The sequence below is a fragment of the Callorhinus ursinus genome, unplaced genomic scaffold (assembly GCF_003265705.2).
Source record: "Callorhinus ursinus isolate GAN/ISIS: 27379988/994484 unplaced genomic scaffold, GSC_fseal_2.0 scaffold1, whole genome shotgun sequence".
NCBI classification, from domain to species: Eukaryota; Metazoa; Chordata; class Mammalia; order Carnivora; family Otariidae; genus Callorhinus; species Callorhinus ursinus.
In genome coordinates this window covers 92274596-92290219 of record NW_027397063.1, presented here as the reverse complement: position 1 = coordinate 92290219, position 15624 = coordinate 92274596, and the positions used below count along the sequence as shown (strand labels likewise).

Below are 15624 nucleotides of genomic sequence, written 5' to 3'. Positions count from 1 at the left end.
GAAATGAAATGAGTGGTGACTTGTTTTTCAACATCTTAGAATCAAAGAACTATTGACTCCTCTTGTTTATACTGCCATTTTTAACATTGCATTTCACTATTATATTCTACTAACTTGTCAGTTGACCATTATAAACATTTATTGAACATACACTAAGAGCCCAGTCACTGTGTCATGAGGAACAGCAAGTTCAGAAGTTCAAGATCTATCCAATAATACTCAAAAGTATTCCAGTCCAGAGGATTAATTATATGGTCAATCTAGTTAGAATACTTCTCCTTGGGAGGCTATTCGTGATTTCTTTACATTTACCTGTGGATCATTTATTTTTAAAGTGCCTGTAGCTAGTTTTCTATATAATACCATGCAAGTTGGGATCTATATGAATAGACAGGTTTCTGAAGTTCTTGCTGTTAGTTTGGTTCCAACTCGTTTGATGCACTTACTGAAAATGCTTGATTTCAAAGCACATATTGGCTCCTAGGCAGTTTCTCAGCATAATAATTAGTCAAATTTGGACAATAAATGTCCTCATTAGTTACTCCTTCAAGCATTTGCAATACAAATACCTCTTTGTAGAGTAGATTTCTCTCTGCTGCTAATAAATTTGTTGTTGATAAAAGAGAAAGCTGTATTTTTGTTAACAATTAGCATTTGCTGCCCTTAGATAAATAAACTGAAGTGTTGGTGGCCTGAGGCTGAATGGCAACTGCCATCAATATCATATGGATTACAAAGAAGTAGTATAGTGCAGTCACCTCTCCCACCATGCATCTTCCTAGTGTAGGCGGAGGAATTCTTTTGTTATGCAAATGCCCTATTTAAAGATAACATGTGTACAAAGGAAAGTAATGGAAGGTCATTTCTAAGACTGGACAGATGGATGAAAAATTCCACAGAGTACTTTGCCAAGCACCTGGCATTATATGAATGACAGCTGATGATTAGAATCACAAAGAAGAATTTGTATTATCACAGGTGACAGTGTGACTAATTGAAGAGGTTGCCTATTATGGAATTGGTCAGTTTCCGTTCAGCTACACTCAGGATCCAAGGGCTGCAGAAAATGAATACACAGCACACAGTTTTCTTAGGGGAACCAAACGAAGGTGGGAGGAAGAGAGGAGGAAGTCTTGCTGAGGGTGTAAAGACTCACAGCAGGTTTGAGTTCTGTGCTGCTAAGACGCTCACAGCACAGTCTCAAAGTTGCAGAGGAAATAAGAGATAACAGACCTTTAAGATAGATTTTTATGTCATTTTCTAACAACACTAGACCACAGCTTCTTTTGGAAGTATAAAAATCCAATAGATTTGGGCCTCATCATGATATATATCACTGTTTTCTAGATAATGGCATGCCATTAGGCATGTTGGCTGAATATTTTAAGAAAACAGTGCGGATTGTAACTATCTGTGCCTTGATCAGAATATTCTGCCAAGATCTCACATCTTTCAAAGGGGGTTTGCCAAAGGCTTTCCCATGCTGCACACACTGCTGCTTTGCCTCTCGTTTGTGCCTTATTGAATCTATTAGAAGACGAGCATATCTCTCAGTCATCAGACTTCTTGCTGACAACACCTGTCAGTCTGTCATTCCACTTCAGAGAGAGGGATTTTGTAGGGTGTCATTTGGCAGAATTAAAAAGAAAATGGGAGGAAACAAATCCGAGATAATTATTCTCATAAAAGGAATGATACAACTATTATGATATGAAAATAAGTATCAAGGAACTACTAAGGAAGTAAAGATTAGAATGATTTTTGCCATAAATACCTATCAATGGTATTAGAAATCATGTTAAAATTTCAAATACAGTCAAGAAACCTAAAAAACTTCAAGAGTTTGGATCGATACCTGAATATATACCCTTTCTCAAAATCCATTTATATTGAAAGGCAAACATTCTCACATAAATTTTTTTTTTTGTAGGGCTAGAATGTTAAATATTTGAGTGTGAAACAAGTTTTAGAAAACTAATTGACTTCAGGAAAGCTTTGAGAATTAATCTTACATAGCAATGTAAAGCTTACTAAGTAATAGATGTATCTAAGAGTGATGATTTTTAACATACTGTTTTTAGAGATTCCTATTATTGGTTCTTTTTTATTGGTTTATCTTTTATTCATTCAGTAAGCAATAACAGCAATCTTGATATATCTTATTTTATAATATTGCCTATAATAAGAAAGAAATTACTTTTTTTTTTAAGATTTTATTTATTTGTTCATGAGAGACAGAGGAGGAGAGAGAGAGGGAGAGAGAGAGAGAGAAGCAGAGGGAGAAGCAGGCTCCCAAGGAGCAGGGAGCCCGATGCGGGACTTGATCCCAGGACCCTGGGATCATGACCTGAGCCGAAGGCAGACGCTTAACCATCTGAGCCACCCAGGTGCCCCAAAAGAAATTACTTCCTGTATGCTGTGGAGTTTCTCTTTATTGTTCTTTCAGTTACTTCCCTTAAAACCAAACTATCACGTAATCAGACAGTTTTAATGCCAAGAAACATACACACCCTCACACAGGTATTTCAAGTTATTGTGTTTAATTCTTTTTTGTTTGTTTGTTTTATTGGTATAATTCATTTACTTTACATGAATCTGTTTTACATAGGAGAAATCAATTAGGGAATATTAATTTTTTTCATACATGACAAAGCAGTTCCTCCTCTGTGAGTCATGGAAGAGTGAGTCAAGTACAGTGGGATTCTCCCCTTCAACCTGTAATGAGATTTTTTTTTTTAATTTTCTAGTTTATTTGTCCTGTTTTTCTTAAAGATAAAAGGTCAACCATGACCTCCACAAGGAAACATTTAATTAGTGAAAATGAAACCAAAACAATGTGTGAAATGTGTGTTTTTTAAATGACTCTGTCTTTCTCATAGAAGTATTTCTATTAGCTATGGTCTTATTATTAATCTTATACTTCAAAATGGATGCTATATCTCTGTTAGATATGTAGTTGTCCTGAAAAAAATCATTCCCATACTTTTTATTATTTACAAGAGCAGAAAATAATGCCTGGGTGTATTAAATTATTTATGCCTTGTTGACTACAAATGACTGTTGATTTTATCTAGTTTACACAAGGCTATGTTTCTGTAGTTTGTTGTGCTTTTACGTGTATGTCTATGCGTCTGTGTCTCTAGCTCTTTTCAATCTGTTTATTTTTGTTGTTGAGGAACATTTTACAAGATGATAATTATAATAATGACAATAAGTAGTTTTTAAATTCGTGTAGAGCATGAGGTTTCCTAATGTTGCTCTATGTTTTATCTCCACTAAAACAGTATTTGTCTCCTTATTTTCTGGGGAAAATGTTTCTAAATCCAGAGTTGCCCACCTATGCTCAAAGTAAAGCTTTGATGTTATTCTTAAAAATCAAACCTACTATCGCATTACCTTATTTAAAATACCTTTTAATACCCATCACCTCCCCCTCCGATTTACTCCCCTTCATTCTTCCCCTCCTGCTATCTTCTTCTTTTTTTTTTTCTTAACATATATTGCATTATTTGTTTCAGAGGTATAGATCTGTGATTCAACAGTCTTGCACAATTCATAGCACTCACCATAGCACATACCCTCCCCAATGTCTATCACCCAGCCACCCCATCCCTCCCACACCCCCATCACGCCATCAACCCTCAGTTTGTTTCCTGAGATTAAGAATTCCTCATATCAGTGAGGTCATATGATATATGTCTTTCTCTGATTGACTTATTTCACTCAGCATAACACCCTCCAGTTCCATCCACATCGTTGCAAATGGCAAGATCTCATTCCTTTTGATGGCTGCATAACATTCCATTGTGTATATATACCACATCTTCTTTATCCATTCATCTGTCGATGGACATCTTGGCTCTTTCCACAGTTTGGCTATTGCGGACATTGCTGCTATAAACATTGGGGTGCACATACCCCTTCGGATCCCTACATTTGTATCTTTGGGGTAAATACCCAGTAGTGCAATTGCTGGATCATATGGTAGCTCTATTTTCAACTGTTTTAAGAACCTCCATACTGTTTTCCAGAGTGGTTGCACCACCTTGCATTCCCACCAACAGTGTAGGAGGGTTCCCCTTTCTCCGCATCCCCGCCAACATCTGTCGTTTCCTGACTTGTTAATTTTAGCCATTCTGACTGGTTTGAGGTGGTATCTCATGGAGGTTTTGATTTGGATTTCCCTGATGCCGAGCGATGTTGAGCACTTTTTCATGTGTCTGCTGGCCATTTGGATGTCTTCGTTGGAAAAATGTCTGTTCATGTCTTCTGCCCATTTCTTGATTGGATTATTTGTTCTTTGGGTGTTGAGTTTGATAAGTTCTTTATAGATTTTGGATACTAGCCCTTTATCTGATATGTCATTTGCAAATATTTTCTCCCATTCTGTCAGTTGTCTTTTGGTTTTGTGGACTGTTTCTTTTGCTGTGCAAAAGGTTTTTATCTTGATGAAATCCCAATAGTTCATTTTTGCCCTGGCTTCCCTTGCCTTTGGTGATGTTTCTAGGAAGAAGTTGCTGTGGCTGAGGTGGAAGAGGTTACTACCTGTGTTCTCCTTTAGGATTTTGATGGACTCCTGTCTCACGTTTAGGTCTTTCAACCATTTGGAGTCTATTTTTGTGTGTGGTGTAAGGAAATGGTCCAGTTTCATTCTTCTGCATGTGGCTGTCCAATTTTCCCAACACCATTTATTGAAGAGACTGTCTTTTTTCCGTTAGACATTCTTTCTTGCTTTGTCAAAGATTAGTTGACCATAGAGTTGGGTCTGGGCTCTCTATTCAGTTCCATTGATCTATGTGTCTGTTATGTGCTAGTACCATACTATCTTGATGATGACAGCTTTGTAATAGAACCTGAAGTCCAGAATTGTGAGGCCGCCAGCTTTGCTTTTCTTTTTCAACATTCCTCTGGCTATTCAGGGCCTTTTCTGGTCCCATACAAATTTTAGGATTATTTGTTCCATTTCTTTGAAAAAATTGGATGGTATTTTGATGGGGATTGCATCGAATGTGTAGATTGCTCTAGGTAGCATTGACATGTTCACAATATTTATTCTTCAAATCCATGAGCATGGAATGTTTTTCCATTTCTTTGTGTCTTCCTCAATTTCTTTCATGAGTCTTTTATAGTTTTCTGAGTACAGATTCTTTGCCTCTTTGGTTGGATTTATTCCTAGGTATCTTATGGTTTTGGGTGCAATTGTAAATGGGATCAACTCCTTAATTTCTCTTTCTTCTGTCTTGTTGTTGGTGTATAGGAATGCCACTGATTTTTGTGCATTGATTTTATATCCTGCCACTTTACTCAATTCCTGTATGAGTTCTAGCAGTTTTGGGGTGAAGTCTATTGGGTTTTCCACCTAAAGTATCGTATCATCTGCAAAGAGTGAGAGTTTGACTTCTTCTTTACCAATTTGGATTCCCTTTATTTCTTTTTGTTGTCTGATTGCTGTGGCTAGGACTTCTAATACGATGTTGAATAACAGTGGGGATAGTGGACATCCCTGCCACATTCCTGACCTTAGGGGGAAAGATCTCAGTTTTTCCCCATTGAGAATGATATTCGCTGTGGGTTTTTCATAGATGGCTTTTATGATATTGAGGTATGCACCCTCCATCCCTATACTCTGAAGACTTTTGATCAAGAAAGACTGCTGTACTTTGTCAAATGCTTTTCCTGCATCTATTGAGAGGTTCATATGGTTCTTGTTCTTTCTTTTATTAATGTATTGTATCACACTGATTGATTTGCAGATGTTGAACCAACCTTGCAGCCCAGGGATAAATCCCAGCTGGTCGTGGTGAATAATCCTTTTAATGTACTGTTGGATCCTATTTGCTAGTATTTTGGTGAGAATTTTTGCATCCATGTTCATCAAGGATACTGATCTGTAATTCTCCTTTTTGATGGGGTCTTTGTCTGGTTTTGGCATCAAGGTAATGGTGGCCTCATAAAACACGTTTGGAAGTTTTCCTTCCATTTCTATTTTATGGAACAGTTTCAGAAGAATAGGTATTAATTCTTCTTTAAATGTTTGGTTGAATTCCCCTGGGAAGTCATCTGGCCCTGGGCTTTTGTTTGTTGGGAGATTTTTGATGACGGCTTCAATTTCCTTAGTGGTTTGTTCAGGTCTGTTCAGGTTTTCTATTTCTTCCTGGTTCAGTTTTGGTAGTTGATACATCTCTAGGAATGCATCCATTTCTTCCAGATTATCTAATTTGCTGGCACATAGTTGTTCATAATATGTTCTTGTAATTGTTTGTATTTCTTTGGTTTGGTTGTGATCTCTTTTTTCATTCATGATTTTGTTTATTTGGTTCCTTTCTCTTTTCTTTTTGGTAAGTCTGGCTAGGGGTGTATCAATCTTGTTAATTCTTTCAAAGAACCAGCTCCTAGTTTTGTTGATCAGTTCTACTGTTCTTTTGGTTTCTGTATCATTGATTTCTGCTCTGATCTTTATTATGTCTCTTCTCCTCCTGGGTTTAGGCTTTATTTGCTGTTCTTTCTCCAGCTCCTTTAGGTGCAGGGTTAGGTTGTGTATTTGAGACCTTTCTTGTTTCTTGAGAAAGGCTTGTATTGCTATATACATTCCTCTTGGGACTGCCTTTACTGCATCCCAAAGATTTTGAATGGTTGTGTTTTCATTTTCATTGGTTTCCGTGAATTTTTTAATTCTTCTTTAATTTCCTGGTTGACCCATTCATTCTTTAGTAGGATGCTCTTTAGCCTCCATGTATTTGAGTTCTTTGTGACTTTCCTCTTGTGATTGAGTTCTAGTTTCAAAGCATTGTGGCCTGAAAATATGAAGGGAATGATCCCAATCTTTTGGTACCAGTTGAGACCTGATACTCTTTAGCCTCCATGTATTTGAGTTCTTTCTGACTTTCTTCTTGTGACTGAGTTCTAGTTCAAAACATTGTGGTCTGAAAATATGCAGGGAATGATCCTAATCTTTTGGGACTGGTTGAGACCTGATTTGTGACCAAAGCTCTGATCTATTCTGGAGAATGTTCCATGGGCACTAGAGAAGAATGTGTAGTCTTTTGCTTTGGGATGGAATGTTCTGAATATGCCTGTGAAGTCCATTTGGTCCAGTGTGTTATTTAAGTCTTTATTTCCTTGTTGATCTTTTGCTTAGATGATCTGTCCATTTCAGTGAGGGGGGGTGTAAAGTCCCCCACTATTACTGTATTGTTGTCAATGTGTTTCTTTACTTTTGTTATTAATTGGTTTATATAATTGGCTGCTCCCATGCTAGGGGCATAGATATTTACAATTGTTAGATCTTCTTGTTGGATAGACCCTTTAAGTATGATATAGTGTCCTTCCTCATCTCTTATTATAATCTTTGGTTTAAAATCTAATTTGTCTGATATAAGGATTGCCACCTCAGCTTTCTTTTGGTGTCCATTAGCATGGTAAATGGTTTTCCACCCCCTCACTTTCAATCTGGGGGTGTCTTTGGGTCTAAAATGAGTCTCTTGCTGTTAGCATATCAATGGGTCTTGTTTTTTTTATCCAATCTGATACACTGTGTCTTTTGATTGGGGCATTTAGCCATTTACAATTAGAGTAACTATTGAAAGATATGAATTTAGTGCCATTGTATTGCCTATAAGGTGACTATTACTGTATATTGTCTGTGTTACTTTCTGGTCTATGTTACTTTTAGGCTCTCTCTTTGCTTAGAGGACGCTTTTCAGTATTTCTTGGAGGGTTGGTTTCGTGTTTGCAAATTCCTTTAGTTTTTGTTTGTCCTGGAAGGTTTTTATCTCTCCTATTTTCAATGACAGGCTAGCTGGCTATAGTATTCTTGGCTGCATATTTTTCTCATTTAGTGCTCTGAATATATCATGCCAGTCCTTTCTGGTCTGCCAGGTCTCTGTGTTTAGGTCTGTTGCCAATATAATGTTTCTACCATTGTAGGTTATCTCTTGTCCCAAGCTGCTTTCAGGATTTTCTCTTTGTCTCTGAGACTCATAAGTTTTACTCTTAGATGTTGGGGTATTGACCTATTTTTATTGGTTTTAAGAGGGGTTCTTTGTGCCTCCTGGATTTTGATGCCTGTTTCCTTTCCCTAATTAGGGAAGTTTTCTGCTATAATTTGCTCCAATATACCTTCTGCCCCTCTCTCCTTCTTCTTCTTCTGGGATCCCAATTATTCTAATGTTGTTTCATCTTATGGTATCACTTATCTCTCGAATTCTGCCCTCGTGATCCAGTAGTTGTTTATCTCTCTTTTTCTCAACTTCTTTATTTTCCATCATTTGGTGTTCTATATCACTAATTCTCTCTTCTGCCTCATTTATCCTAGCATTTAGAGCCTCCATTTTTGATTGCACCTCATTAATAGCCCTTTTGATTTCAACTTGGTTAGATTTTAGTTCTTTTATTTCTGCACAAAGGGTTTCTCTAATAACTTCCACACTTTTTTCAAGCCCAGCTAGTATCTTTAAAATCATCCCTCTGAACTCTAGTTCTGACATCATACTAATGTCCGTATTTATTAGGTCCCTGGCAGTCAGTACTGCCTCTTGCTCTTTTTGTTGAGGTGATTTTTTCCATCTTGTCATTTTGTCCAGAGAATAGATGAATGAGAGAACAGAATGCTAACAGGGTAACAATGTCCCCAGAAAATATACACTAAACAAATCAGAAAAGACTTTAAACCAGGGGAAAAGAAAGGGAAAGAAGAATAAAGAAAGAAAAAGAAAAAGATAAAAACAAACAAACAAAACAAAAAAAACAGAATATGATCAAATATGATCAGGCTGGTGCATAGATCAGTGCCACACACTAGATTTTGGGCATATTTTGTTCTGTTAGAAGAAAGTGCCTCCCCAAATTTTAACGAAAGAAAAATTTATATATGTACAAAAATAAAGGTGAATAAAGGTGAAGGGATGGGATATGACTGTAAAGATGGAAATTATAAAAGATTTTATAGAAGGAATTGATAAGATAAGAAGTTGGTTGAAAAAGAAAGAAGAGGATTTAAAAAAAAAAAGAAAAGAGAGAGGAAGAGAATATGATCAGGCAGGAGACTAGAACAAAGCCATACACTAGAGATTTAGGGCATATTTTGATCTGTTGGAAGAAACTGTATCCCGAAATTTTAAAGAGAGAACAATATATATATATACACACACACACCAAAAATAAGGTTAACTACTATGAAGGGATAGAATATGACTCTTCCAGAAAGTGGTCGCTTTTCTGTTCAGAGAGTTGTTGCTATTCTTTTCTTCGATCTCCTGTTGAGTTCATAGGTGTTTAGAATGGTTTGATCCCTATCCAGCTGAATTCCTGGGACCAGATGAAATCCAGGTCTCCTACCCCTCCGTCATCTTGTTCCTTCCCCCAAACATGTTTTTTTTTTTTTTAAGATAACTTAATTTATTTGAGAGAACGCACTCACATGGGTTCGCAAGTGCACACACGTGGGAGAGGAGAAAATGGAGAAGAAGAAGCTGACTCCCTGCTTAGCAGGGAGCCCAAGGCAGCTGGATCCCAGGACCCTGAGATCATGACCTGAGCAGAAAGCAGATGCTTAACCCATTCAGTCACTCTGGCGCCTCCACACATGGTTTTGAATGTAGCTAGTTAGTTCAGAAATGGAATGCTGTGCTCACATCTTCATTTAATCTGATTCTTCTTCTTCTGGTTTCTGATTTTTCATTGTGTTCTATGTTCTCAAATAATTATAGTAATTTTTTTTCCCATGATGGTTTACCTAAAGTAACTTTCCTGAGAATAGTCATTTTTCCTAAGTTCCTATAGGCACTCTTTTCTAGAAAAACATTTCTTACAATTATTTATTTTTTCTTAGCTTCTACCTAGAGATTACTTGCAATTTTTCACAGTCAAATCTTTGGGCATATGTGGCTTTTGAGATGTAGGTGGGTAGATGTCTTGGTGTGATGCAAGTGCTTAAGTAGCCTTAAGTTAAAACCACAGGTGACTCTGCTCTAGCCTATCATTCCAGGCACCTGCCTTGATCTAGATCACCTCAGCTGCTTCCTGACACTGTAGAAAGTCTCACACTCATGTATAATGCTCCACATCAGTTATTTATAGGTGACTTTTATGGGGTGCTTTGGAGATGATGAGGTACACTTAGAGTAATATCTTGCAAAATATACATCTAGCAAGACCAAGAGAAGATTGTGAAAATTTGAAGTTTACCCTATGGCATGAAGCCCTAGAGATACCAGAATTTGGGCCAATCATCAGTTTTCGCATGAGAATTTTGCTCAAGAAGTTTATTTAACTTGTTGGAAAACCATAAAAGAGTGGACTACATAAGTAATTACTATTTTACAAATTACTGATTTTTTTTTCTTTAGGAGATATCTTTTAGAAATATTTATTATAACAAGAGGACTGCTTTACCTTACCAAAGGGCTAGGATAATTATGTTTAATACTTGATATAAAATGACCATGCATCTAGACTGTGATTACTCCAAATCATTTTAATTACTTGACAGTATACATATCTAAAGTAGATTTGATTTGATTTCCTTTGCAAAGAGGTTGAATTAAGAAACAAAAGAGGTTAGAGTAAAATAATTGGTAAAGAAAGTACAAAGGTAGTGCATCATGAGGGTAGAAAAATTGCCACAAATTGTTCTGTACTCTCAAAATTAGCTATATTTTGTATGTGTTAGTAGACAATACATACTTTAAATTTAAATCTTTTTAGATATCTGAAGGCATATGACCAAGACTAGCCTCTTTACAGCAGTGCTGATTTTAGCAAGATCCCTTCATAATACCTCCATATATTATCTTGCTTATGTAATTTTAGCTATTTTGCAAAAATAATTTGAATGTCCTCTGTATATAGAAATTGTGCTAAATGTTGGAGATGTGGAAATGTATGAGCAATAGAGTCAAGCTCCAATGGATAGATAATCTAGTAAAAAAGACATGAGAAGAATTAAGTATTACAAAAGCAAAGTGCTTTAAATACTTGATTAAAAATAAAAGCTAAACAATACTGGAAAAGATAAAATAGATTTGATTTTTACTTCTACTTTCTTCAGTAACTTTGGTCATGTTATCACTCAATGTGCAGGTAGTTTGTCATGGGATTGATGTTGAAATTGGGATTTTAAAATAATTTAGGCTGAGAAATCTATTGCACATTTGACATAAAACATGAAGAAAATTGTTGAAAATGTGGCAAGAAAAATAAATGTATTAATTTTTTCATTTGCAGGAGATTTTGGCAAATAATAAATTATTTGTGATTTTATGACACTAGACACATTTTTATGTCCAACATTGAGAGTGAACCTCATCAAAATTGATTCTGTCTTGGAGAAAACATGAAAACCAAGAACTTATACACACACACATATATATACAGATAGAAATAGCTTTCAGAGCAAGTAGAAAGAGTGATAAGGCTCTCAGAGAAAAATGAACTGAAAGTAACTTTTCTATACAACTTCGGAGGAAGACTAAGTGTACAGTAAGAAAGGAGAAGTTAGTGATCATATTTCGGTTCAAATAACAGTAGTAAAACAGACTTTAAATTATGCGATCAATTTTTTTTAAGAAAAACATTGATTTTTTTCCCTCCAAAATTATAGACAATGGAGTTGGACTTCACAGAGAGGCCATTTGACAGATGGTTAAAGCAAAACACATGCATCTGTCAATCATTTTTATCAGTTCTGACACCTTATTAAAAATCCAAAGACATGTTTTATAATTTTAAAAGCAAAAATTACAAGGTATACATTCTCTAATAGTTATTGGACCTAGCTTTAAAACTCTTCTTGAAACTGCCATAACCTAAGAAGCAAATCTTTGGGTTAAGAGTTTTTTCCATGCAAAAATGCATCAGATCATCTGCATTAGAAATGATTTTAGATGTTACATCTAGAAATCTACTAAGCCTAGATGTTTATAAGTATTAGGCAGAAGTTCTTCTCAGTTACTGCTGGTGGTTTAATGTAAGGAACTATTGTGAAGGGAATTTATTTTTAGTACTGCACTAGATATAAATCAGGTTATGACAGTTTTATAAGCCTCTATGTACCCTGTACTCTTCATCAGACATTGTATAATACAGCTTCATGGAGCAGGCAGTGAAGAGAGGACCTGTGATCTTAAGGCTGCAGAGAAGAGTGAAGTGAAATCATTCTGACAGGACCAAATTTCCTGCTGTAAGGTAAGTTAAGACTCACTATGAGGGCCCTACTATATAAAGGGAAATATGTGATACAGTGACAAAACATAGCAAGAAAAAAAAATAAACCAAAGCATGTGATCCTGAGAAGATTGATGTTGGACAGTCTGAACCAATTCCAAATTCCTTGTTTATGCTGACATACATACCCCACTATTTCTGACCTCTGGGCTATAGAGCATGAAGTGTCCTCTGCCTTTAGTGGCCTGTCACTGGCCCCTTTTCCAATAGGATAATGCTTATCTGTTCCTAGGACTCAGCTCACATATCCTAAGGGACCCCTCCTTTCATGCCCTCTTCCCTTGCCCTGTCTTTTTCGGTTCCTGGCGTCTCTTGTCCTGGAGGCCGAGATCTTGCTTCTTGCCTTTCTATGCCGAGTGTCTAGCCCAGCACTTGGCACCCAGTTGACATCCAACCAGTAGCCATGGAAGGAGGGCGTGAATGAACCCATGAAGGACGCTTTCCTGGCTTTCATTCTTGCCATGTGACACCATCCCAATCCTTATGGGGCAGAGAAGAGCTTGTGACTATTGAGGGAAACTCCAAGCCCATGTCATACTTCTGCACAATACACAAGTCTTTCTGTTCTAGGCTTCCTCTCCCCCACCCTTTAAATTCACTTCACAGCTTCAGATTTTCGTTTTGCCAGTCTGAATGAGGAGAGGAGGAGGGCAGATGAGGGTAACGTCGTCCGGAGCAGCTGCCACTGGCCTTGAGAGAGTCATGTCCAGAGGCAAAAGAGGCAATGTGAGAGAGGAACACCTTTCCTCTCAGTTTTCAAGTATATGGTTATATGTTTTCCTCTTTTTGTGTTAGAAGCTTCAGAAGGGCACTTTTTTGCTTGCAGTAGTTGGGGTCAGAGTAAAGAGGGATTCAAAAGCCAATCAATAATAGCATATAAGCATGGGCATGTTGGAAATGGCTTTTATTTTCTGTTTCTTTACGAGCTGGGCATAGTCAGACATGCAATATGTTGTGTTGTCAGTCCTTTTGCATAGAAATAAATTAAACTGAAGCATGTGTTTTCTCCCCCACCTTGTACAAATTGCTTCAGAAATCTATTTGAAAATGTGTGTTTGAGTGTGCGTGCGTGTGTATGTGTGTGTGTGTTTATGCAAAGAAAGGGAAAGGGGGAGTTTCTAAAAGGGAAATCTGGCTACCAAACAAAAAAAAGGATCGATTATTTGGCCAAAGTCTTTAGCGTTTCTACAGACTTGAAAGCCATCCAAAATGTCCTGTCCTCCGATGCAACTGATGAACCCAAAGGATTGGGAAAAGGAAAAAGGAGAGTGGTTGATGGTCAAAAAGGGGCATGATTTTCATTCATTAGAATATTGAGCTGCCACCAGACTTCATCATGGACTTCAAGGACCCCTTGTCAAATAGTGACCTGAAGTTAATGTGACCCTCAGAGCATTGCCTCATCCACAGCTATTTGTAGTCTGTACCATGTGGACTGTGTACTGGAAGATCACGCAATAGTGCTTGTGCTTCAGCACAGTGAATAAAAACCAATAATGGTTTTGGTTGTTTTCTTTCAAGACTGGTAGTCTGTGGATCCTGTAGTTGTGTGACAACACCCCTAAAATATCCACTCTCACAACCTCACCCACTCAGAGGAGAGAAAGGGAAGGATTGTGGAAACAGATGGGAAAGTGGAGTGGGGTAAGGGGCATCTCTTGTGTGGAGTAGAATGTTACCAGTACTGACTCGGGGTTCTTGTCTATCACTAACGTGGCCACTCTAGACACAGTGTTTACTGTAGACATTCAACTGTGTGAGAGAAAACAGCCAAATGCTGTGGAAAGCCATTTGTGATGGGACATGGTAATAATACCGAGAGGCCCAGTGGATGTGACAGGGACAGTTGATGCCACTAAACTTAATTCATGGGTTCAGATCCTGAGATATTTAGCAGAAGAAGCTAACACAGCATTCCATGTATTTCCTTGTTAGTAGGAAATTTAACAAAAACGACCATGAGCATTTATATCCTGTCAAACTACCCATAAACTACACATATAAGTTAAACATGCATTTATTGAAATGATGTTGAAACTGAAGTAATAGTTTTTGATCATTAAATAAAGAACATATTTTCCTGTTTGTTTGCCATGGTTGTTGAAAGTTGGGTGGAAGGTATGGTTTTAGCATATGTAAAAATTAAAAAGAAAGCTACAGGCCCCATACAACCTACATTAGCTATTTGATCTTGGAAAGTTTGCTTTACCATTCTGAGCCTCACCCGTTGGGAAGATTGAGTAAGATAATTTTTTTAAACAGTGACGTGGCAGACCTATAATAGTGCTCAATTAAAAGAATTAATTATATAAAAAAAAAGCTACCTGCTAAATCTTTAAACAACAGGGTAAAATTAGGTACCATTTTATTACCATATCTTAGAAGAGATTAATACTAGCAATAATCCTCATGAGTCTTACCATATCCTCTGATAACTTCCAGTAAAAAGAGCAGAATTAGATGTAGGGTCAGACTAGAGATTCAACAAATATTGTTTATTTCTTGCACCAAAAATGACAAAAATACCCTCGAGAATATATTTGTTTCTCTATAGGATGGTTCCTTTTATGACCCCTCCAAGGACTGTATTATAAAGAAAAGAAATGATATTTTTAAGAGTTTAAATATTACAAAATTTAAGTAGGAAAAAAAAAAGACCGAGACAGTATATTTTTGGGTGGAAGAATTTTATAATGTCCATCCTTTATATGATCTTATCATCATTTTACTGAGCCCTTGGGTGTATTTTAGCCACATATTTGGACACTAATTAGTTCTTAATTATCTATGAATCATCGGATCCACTGACCCCCAAATCAGGCTATCCTGGAATTCTACTTGATTTCACATTCCCTTTAGACTAGTGTCTCTATTTTAGTAACTGCTTTTCTTTCATCATGGTTGAGGTTATATGAAAGATATGGTTTTTTGGGGGGTTTTTGAAAGATCTGTTTTTCCATTCCTGGTGGTTGACTGTTTTTCGTTTCATGCTTTATATTACCACACTGTAAAAATATGGCCTAGATTTTTTTTTTAAGTTCTCCGCCTATACATTATTAATTTAAGGAATTATAATGCTAAGTCAATGGCAATCCTGTGTGCCATTAGGATGATGGCAGTGTTAGCTTGACAAGTATGATGAAACCTCTTGCCGGTCCCATAAGGCAGCTTCCAAAAGGCTAAATGCAGGAAACCATTTTGTTTGCTGTACAGGATTCCTTGCAATTGCTGACTATGCACGGGCAGCATAGTCTGTCCTGGCACTGGCCTTCCCTCCTGGGTATGTTTTGAGCATTGCTGCCATTTAAATCCTTGAACTAGAATGGATTGGTTCCAAGGGGCATGACTCGTACAGGCAGGACAGGTTTATGAGAGAGACTGGGGTTTGCCCTTGGTCCTGAG

General features: G+C 37.0%; 1 long non-coding RNA gene across 4 annotated transcripts in view; it reads left to right on the top strand.

The window, feature by feature from the left end:
* The window catches only part of LOC141370353 (uncharacterized), a 471200-nt gene that overhangs the window by 330970 nt on the left and 124606 nt on the right, over positions 1-15624 (top strand). The window contains exon 4 of one of the 4 annotated variants that reach the window (XR_012374344.1): positions 12069-12183. The exons of the other annotated variants lie outside the window; for them this stretch is intronic. This is a non-coding gene — a long non-coding RNA (uncharacterized lncRNA). Of the gene's footprint in view, positions 1-12068; positions 12184-15624 lie in introns of those variants that run through there. 4 annotated transcript variants of the gene reach the window in all.